We start from the raw sequence: 6,340 nt of genomic DNA on the forward strand, positions 1-6,340 counted from the left end.
TTATTCAAATCTAAATACATGCATACAAATAGTTATATATTTATATAATAAGAGAATGAACTCCAGTTTTCTTCTCCAGGAACCGTCCATCAGTCGAGCCACGACTTCCTGCTGAGCCTAATGGGTGAGTCCAGCTGTTGCAGGTGGGGGTGGTACAGGTGGAGGTGGTACAGGTGGTACAAGTGGAGGTGGTATAGGTGGAGGTGATACAGGTGGAGGTAGTCCAGGTGGAGGTGGTATAGGTGGAGGTGTTATAGGTGGAGGTGTTACAGGTGGAGGTGGTACAGGTGGAGGTGATGCAGGTGGAGGTAGTACAGGTGGAGGTGGTACAGGTGGTACAAGTGGAGGTGGTACAGGTGGAGGTGGTACAGGTGGTACAAGTGGAGGTGGTACAGGTGGAGGTGGTACAGGTGGAGGTGATACAGGTGGAGGTAGTGCAGGTGGAGGTGGTGCAGATGGAGGTAGTGCAGGTGGAGGTGGTGCAGGTGGAGGTGGTACAGGTGGAGGTGGTGCAGGTGGAGGTGGTACAGGTGGAGGTGGTGCAGGTGGAGGTGGTACAGGTGGAGGTGGTGCAGGTGGAGGTGGTACAGGTGGAGGTAGTGCAGATGGAGGTAGTGCAGGTGGAGGTGGTGCAGGTGGAGCTAGTGCAGGTGGAGGTGGTGCAGGTGGAGGTGGTACAGGTGGAGGTGGTGCAGGTGGAGGTGGTACAGGTGGAGGTAGTGCAGGTGGAGGTAGTGCAGGTGGAGGTGGTACAGGTGGAGGTAGTGCAGGTGGAGGTGGTACAGGTGGAGGTAGTGCAGGTGGAGGTGGTACAGGTGGAGGTAGTGCAGGTGGAGGTGGTGCAGGTGGAGCTGGTGCAGGTGGAGGTGGTGCAGGTGGAGGTGGTACAGGTGGAGGTGGTGCAGGTGGAGGTGGTGAAGGTGGAGGTGGTACAGGTGGAGGTGGTGCAGGTGGAGGTGGTACAGGTGGAGGTAGTGCAGGTGGAGGTGGTACAGGTGGAGCTGGTGCAGGTGGAGGTGGTACAGGTGGAGGTGGTACAGGTGGAGGTGGTGCAGGTGGAGCTAGTGCAGGTGGAGGTAGTGCAGGTGGAGGTGGTGCAGGTGGAGCTAGTGCAGGTGGAGGTGGTGCAGGTGGAGGTGGTACAGGTGGAGGTGGTGCAGGTGGAGGTGGTGAAGGTGGAGGTGGTACAGGTGGAGGTGGTGCAGGTGGAGGTGGTACAGGTGGAGGTAGTGCAGGTGGAGGTGGTACAGGTGGAGGTGGTGCAGGTGGAGGTGGTACAGGTGGAGGTGGTGCAGGTGGAGGTGGTACAGGTGGAGGTGGTACAGGTGGAGGTGGTACAGGTGGAGGTGGTGCAGGTGGAGGTGGTACAGGTGGAGGTAGTGCAGGTGGAGGTGGTGCAGGTGGAGGTGGTACAGGTGGAGGTAGTGCAGGTGGAGGTGGTACAGGTGGAGGTAGTGCAGGTGGAGGTGGTACAGGTGGAGGTGGTGCAGGTGGAGGTGGTACAGGTGGAGGTGGTGCAGGTGGAGGTGGAACAGGTGGAGGTGGTACAAGTGGAGGTAGTGCAGGTGGAGCTAGTAGAGGTGGAGGTAGTGCAGGTGGAGGTGGTACAGGTGGAGGTAGTGCAGGTGGAGGTGGTACAGGTGGAGGTAGTGCAGGTGGAGGTGGTACAGGTGGAGGTGGTGCAGGTGGAGGTGGTGCAGGTGGAGGTGGTACAGGTGGAGGTAGTGCAGGTGGAGGTGGTACAGGTGGAGGTAGTGCAGGTGGAGGTGGTACAGGTGGAGGTGGTGCAGGTGGAGGTAGTACAGGTGGAGGTGGTGCAGGTGGAGGTGGTGCAGGTGGAGGTGGTGCAGGTGGAGGTGGTACAGGTGGAGGTGGTGCAGGTGGAGGTGGTACAGGTGGAGGTAGTGCAGGTGGAGGTAGTGCAGGTGGAGGTAGTGCAGGTGGAGGTGGTGAAGGTGGAGGTGGTACAGGTGGAGGTGGTGCAGGTGGAGGTGGTACAGGTGGAGGTAGTGCAGGTGGAGGTGGTACAGGTGGAGGTGGTGCAGGTGGAGGTGGTACAGGTGGAGGTGGTGCAGGTGGAGGTGGTGCAGGTGGAGGTGGTACAGGTGGAGGTGGTGCAGGTGGAGGTAGTGCAGGTGGAGGTGGTACAAGTGGAGGTAGTGCAGGTGGAGCTAGTACAGGTGGAGGTAGTGCAGGTGGAGCTAGTGGAGGTGGAGGTGGTGCAGGTGGAGGTGGTACAGGTGGATGTGGTGCAGGTGGAGGTGGTACAGGTGGAGGTAGTGCAGGTGGAGGTAGTGCAGGTGGAGGTGGTGAAGGTGGAGGTGGTACAGGTGGAGGTGGTGCAGGTGGAGGTGGTACAGGTGGAGGTGGTGCAGGTGGAGGTGGTACAGGTGGAGGTGGTGCAGGTGGAGGTGGTACAGGTGGAGGTGGTGCAGGTGGTACAGGTGGAGGTGGTGCAGGTGGAGGTGGTACAGGTGGAGGTAGTGCAGGTGGAGGTGGTACAGGTGGAGGTGGTGCAGGTGGAGGTGGTACAGGTGGAGGTAGTGCAGGTGGAGGTAGTGCAGATGGAGGTGGTGCAGGTGGAGGTGGTGAAGGTGGAGGTAGTGCAGGTGGAGGTGGTACAGATGGAGGTGGTGCAGGTGGAGGTGGTGCAGGTGGAGGTAGTGCAGGTGGAGGTGGTGCAGGTGGAGGTAGTACAGGTGGAGGTAGTGCAGTTGGAGGTGGTACAGGTGGAGGTAGTGCAGGTGGAGGTGGTGCAGGTGGAGGTAGTACAGGTGGAGGTAGTGCAGGTGGAGGTAGTGCAGATGGAGGTGGTGCAGGTGGAGGTGGTACAGGTGGAGGTGGTACAGGTGGAGGTAGTGCAGGTGGAGGTGGTGCAGGTGGAGGTGGTACAGGTGGAGGTGGTACAGGTGGAGGTAGTGCAGGTGGAGGTGGTGCAGGTGGAGGTAGTACAGGTGGAGGTAGTGCAGGTGGAGGTAGTGCAGGTGGAGGTGGTGCAGGTGGAGGTAGTGCAGGTGGAGGTAGTGCAGGTGGAGGTAGTGCAGGTGGAGGTGGTGCAGGTGGAGGTGGTGCAGGTGGAGGTAGTGCAGGTGGAGGTAGTGCAGGTGGAGGTGGTGCAGGTGGAGGTGGTACAGGTGGAGGTGGTGCAGGTGGAGGTAGTGCAGGTGGAGGTAGTGCAGGTGGAGGTAGTGCAGGTGGAGGTGGTGCAGGTGGAGGTAGTGCAGGTGGAGGTAGTGCAGGTGGAGGTAGTGCAGGTGGAGGTGGTACAGGTGGAGGTGGTGCAGGTGGAGGTGGTGCAGGTGGAGGTGGTGCAGGTGGAGGTGGTACAGGTGGAGGTGGTGCAGGTGGAGGTAGTGCAGGTGGAGGTAGTGCAGGTGGAGGTAGTGCAGGTGGAGGTGGTGCAGGTGGAGGTAGTGCAGGTGGAGGTAGTGCAGGTGGAGGTAGTGCAGGTGGAGGTGGTACAGGTGGAGGTGGTGCAGGTGGAGGTGGTGCAGGTGGAGGTGGTGCAGGTGGAGGTAGTGCAGGTGGAGGTAGTGCAGGTGGAGGTAGTACAGGTGGAGGTAATGAGTGGAGGTAGTGCAGATGGAGGTGGTGCAGGTGGAGGTGGTGCAGGTGGAGGTAGTGCAGGTGGAGGTGGTGCAGGTGGAGGTAGTACAGGTGGAGGTAGTCCAGGTGGAGGTAGTGCAGGTGGAGGTGGTGCAGGTGGAGGTGGTGCAGGTGGAGGTAGTACAGGTGGAGGTGGTGCAGGTGGAGGTGGTGCAGGTGGAGGTGGTGCAGGTGGAGGTGGTGCAGGTGGAGGTAGTGCAGGTGGAGGTGGTGCAGGTGGAGGTGGTGCAGGTGGAGGTAGTGCAGGTGGAGGTAGTGCAGGTGGAGGTGGTACAGGTGGAGGTAGTGCAGGTGGAGGTGGTACAGGTGGAGGTGGTGCAGGTGGAGGTGGTGCAGGTGGAGGTAGTGCAGGTGGAGGTAGTGCAGGTTTTCACATGTCATCACATGTTATTCGTCAGATGTTATTCATCATATGTCATCACATGTTATGGATAACATGAATGTTATTCAGATGTGACAGCCGGTCAGAAAAGCGGCTCCAGTCTGGAATCACCTTCAGGTACTGAACCCATCTACAGGTGTCGGACTAAAGGTTTCATGTGACCTGACTAAAGGTGTCATGTGACCTGACTAAAGGTGTCATGTGACCTGACTAAAGGTGTCATGTGACCTGACTAAAGGTGTCATGTGACCTGACTGGTAACAATAACCGTCCAGTGATGAGGTTGAAGTTAAATACTTTGAGGATGATTTCATTATGTGTGTTAGCTGTATTCATTCATGTGTGAACAGAAGCCTAGCTTAAAAAACCGCAGACTTAATATTATACTACAGGAAATGTTATTTTATTACATTATATTATCCTATATAACATGATATTAAAGTATATTACTCTATATTATTACATGATATAACATTATATTATGTTGGTGGCAGTAAAGTCTCTTCTCTCTTGATAAAGATCATGACATCAGCGTCGACCAATCAGGACCAGACCACGCCTCTTCGAGCTCTTCTGACCACTCACTGCCCAGCTCTCTCTCAGACTCCTCCCTCTCAGCAGCCCAAGGAGGTGAGAGGCTTTTACTCTGCAAATCTACGGAGGCTTTTACTCTGAAAACCCGGGAAGACTTTTATACTGACTTTTATTCTGAAAATACAAAGATTATTTCTGCTCATATTTAAAGGGGACCTATCATACAAAATGCACAGGGCTTCAAAAGAGGGGTATGAGCAGTATGAGGCATGGCTACAATGGGTGAACACTTCACAGAAATGTTTTTTATAGGTATGGTCCTAGAATACATGTTTCAAATATAGCATGATAGGTCCACTTTAAAGTAAAGGATTTATTTCCTTTCTTCTTCATCAGCTGCAGCTTCATTATCGTCAAAAAGTGAAAATGAACCAGTGGAGATAGGTGAACAAACACACACACACACACACAGACAGGTAACAGACAGAAATAGAGACAGACAGGTAACAGACAGACAGACAGACAGACAGACAGACAGACAGACAGACAGACAGACAGACAGGTAACAGACAGACAGGTAACAGACAGACAGGTAACAGACAGACAGGTAACAGACAGACAGGTAACAGACAGACAGACAGGTAACAGACAGACAGGTAACAAACAGACAGACAGGTAACAGACAGACAATTAACAGACAGAGAGACAGGTAACAGACAGACAGGTAACAGACACACAGAGAGACCGACAGACAGACACACACACACACACACACACACACACACACACACACACACACACACACACACACACACACACACACACACACACACACACACACACACACACACACACACACACACACACACACACACACACACACACACACACACACTTGTATGAACACACCTTTATGCACATAAGTACGTCTGCAGTATTAGTATAAGTGTTACTGCAGTGTTAGTATAAGTATTACAGTAGTATTGCGCCAGGACTGAGACTGTATTATTTGTGTATTTATGATGTTTTATATATTTTATTTAACGTATGTTGTTCTTCCAGAGGTTGGCGACTCGCCGGATATTAACGGTAACTTTATTTTATTGAACTTCTGAGGCTTGACAGTATCGTATATCCAGAAAAACATATTTAAGTGTAAAGTGTGTGTGTGTGTGTGTGAAGTATAAAGTGTGTGTGAAGTGTGTGTGAAGTATGAAGTGTGTGTGAAGTGTGTGAAGTATGAAGTGTGTGTGAAGTGTTTGTGAAGTATAAAGTGTGTGAAGTATGAAGTGTGTGTGTGTGTGTGTGTGTGTGTGTGTGTGTGTGTGTGTGTGTGTGTGTGTGTGTGTGTGTGTGTGTGTGTGTGTGTGTGTGTGTGTGTGTGTGTGTGTGTGTGTGTGTGTGTGTGTGAAGTATAAAGTGTGTGCGTGAAGTATAAAGTGTGTGAAGTATGAAGTGTGTGAAGTATGAAGTGTGTGTGTGTGTGTGTGTGTGTGTGTGTGTGTGTGTGTGTGTGTGTGTGTGTGTGTGTGTGTGTGTGTGTGTGTGTGTGTGTGTGTGTGTGTGTGTGTGTGTGTGTGTGTGTGTGTGTGTGTGTGTGAAGTATAAAGTGTGTGCGTGAAGTATAAAGTGTGTGTGAAGTATAAAGTGTGTGTGTGTGTGTGTGTGTGTGTGTGTGTGTGTGTGTGTGTGTGTGTGTGTGTGTGTGTGTGTGTGTGTGTGTGTGTGTGTGTGTGTGTGTGTGTGTGTGTGTGTGTGTGTGTGTGTGTGTGTGTGTGTGTGTGTGTGTGTGAACTGTGTGTGAAGTAAGAAGTGTGT

This window comes from Notothenia rossii, assembly GCF_949606895.1.
Source record: "Notothenia rossii genome assembly, chromosome: 10".
Classification (NCBI taxonomy): Eukaryota; Metazoa; Chordata; class Actinopteri; order Perciformes; family Nototheniidae; genus Notothenia; species Notothenia rossii.